We start from the raw sequence: 2258 nt of genomic DNA, 5'->3' as shown, positions 1-2258 counted from the left end.
GACCCCTACCATTTGTCTCACAGTGTTATCTCTCTCTAATGCATTAATTCTATATACGTCAGGACCAACGCCCGACGCAGTTATGTCTTTATTTAATAACGGCTCTATGACAAAATATTCAAGAAATACATTCTTAGATTTTTATTTACTTTATTTCATACATTAATATTGACCTGATTTTTTTTTAATAAATACCAGGAATAAATATTTAATAAACAACTATTTCACTTAAGCTTAACCAACTTTTAGTTGCTCGGAGCTAATTTTAGAACGCTTCATGAAATATCTTCATAGACGGTAAATGCAATTAGGGTTCGAACGATACTATCGATATTGAGTAAGTATCGATACTGGGGGTATAAAAATGAGTACTTTAATACTCGATACCTTATTTGGTGATTTTACTCGATACTTTGCAAAGTACTCGTAGTATCGAATACTTATTAAAAAACGCACTTTTTAAATTTTTTCTTCCATTGGCAACCCAATTTTCTTTGCTTATATGGATTACTGTCATTTAAATTTGTCCATCACTTAAAATAAACTAAAATTGTGTGTAGTCTGTTGCATAACATAAACCAAATAAATTAAAGTTTAATGGCCTTATTCATACAAAATAAAGTAGGTTTAAAGAGCTTAATAAAATGACATTTTAATACATTTTTCAGTTTATATACCTTTTTTATTTTTTATGAATAAGGCCATAAAACTTTACGCAAAGTTCACGAAAAGGCAGACTTTTTAGAAGCTTTTTGGGTATGCAGTATCAACCTATTCAAGTTTACGTGTAGCCTACTACTATTGACTTTTAATTCAAACTTCCACTTTATTATACTAAAATTGAATAGGATACAGAAATGCATACCCAAAAAGTTTACAAAAATTTTTTAATAAAATTTGAAATTCGTGAAAGTATATATACATATATATATATATACATATGTGTATGAATGCATGTGCATTTAACGTTAAAATTACTTCTAACATGAAAGTAAGTTCTGCAATGAAATAAAAATCAAACATGTTAAACTTCTATTGTTTTAATTTCAGGAAATAACTAGATATACAATTGAAGAATAAACTAATTTTAGTATCCCAAAAAACATATTTTAATGAATCCGATACTGAGTAGTATCGATACTTTTTCCCTGATACTTTTAGAGTATCGATACCATAAGCTCGATGCCAGTATGAGTACTCAGTATCGATACGAACGTCTGAAATTTCGAACCCTAAATGCAATCCTGGGTGCATCGTTAATAAGCTGAAAAGCCAAAACAAATTAAATTTGTGGAATGGAGCCTTTTGAAATGGCCTTTACAAACGGCAATGGAATTTCGACATTATTCAAGGAATCGTGAATATAAGCTGCCTTACATTTGGCATATTTACGGGTTAAACCTTCAGAAAGTTACAAAAAAAAACATTATTTTCTATTTTTATTATTATATATTTTTGAAATAAAAATACTCCACCTTGTGCACCAGAAAATTTCTTTAAACCATCTTGCGCAGCAGTTTGTTGATATTATCTTCACGGTTACCGAAATCACCAACCTAAACGTAGTGGCCACAATAAGTTCGAGGCTTTCTTGAAGTGGGATCCAATAGTGAATATTTCGTGCGCCAAATAATCAACGCACTGAATATCGTGCGCTTTGTGCAATTTGCGTTCGATCACAAAGTTGTCAGAGTTTGGGACACGTTGATGGTTGTGCTTGACAATTCCACGTTTGTAGATCAATTCACGAATTGATATAAGACTTGGAGAGCCCCATGTAATATAGGGTTCGGAAATCCGTAGCATATTAATGGTTGCCTTGTTCAATTCGATGAACAAACCGTTGTTAATGTGGCGAAGATGGAACCACAGTAAAACTTTACGCACTTTTGGTGCAACTTTGATACCGCAGATAAAGATCACAAAAGCCATTCTGCGGGCACGTAGAATGGGCCGCGTTTCTTTGCCAGACGGCGCAACTTCATCTCACGGCGTCCATCAGGAGATATTTTGCTTGATATTTCTCAGCATGCTCCAAGTTTTCACGCTTGCGGAGTGCAATCACAGCAGAGCGCTTTAGTTTACGCTTGATCAGGCTAGCACGTTTGCTGACCTGCTTCTTGCTTAACTTCATCTTCGACTCGGGAACAGCAGGAAGCTTCCTGGAAGGTAGTTTTCACTTTGCTTCGGGCTTCTTACCGGCCGTGGTGGCAGTCATCTTACCTTGTCACTTAGCACGTTGAGAAGGCGAAAAAAAA

At 34.3% G+C, this 2258-nt stretch overlaps 1 pseudogene; it reads right to left on the bottom strand.

Annotated features, from left to right (window-relative positions):
- Nucleotides 1-1190: 1190 nt before the first annotated feature.
- LOC118734811 lies at nucleotides 1191-2218 on the bottom strand (annotated as a pseudogene).
- Nucleotides 2219-2258: the final 40 nt, after the last annotated feature.

This window comes from Rhagoletis pomonella, unplaced genomic scaffold (assembly GCF_013731165.1).
Source record: "Rhagoletis pomonella isolate Grant_MI unplaced genomic scaffold, Rhpom_1.0 Rhpom_scaffold_00002, whole genome shotgun sequence".
Lineage (NCBI taxonomy): Eukaryota > Metazoa > Arthropoda > Insecta > Diptera > Tephritidae > Rhagoletis > Rhagoletis pomonella.
Note: the sequence above shows the minus strand (reverse complement) of the source record. Positions and strands in the feature narration are given on the sequence as shown.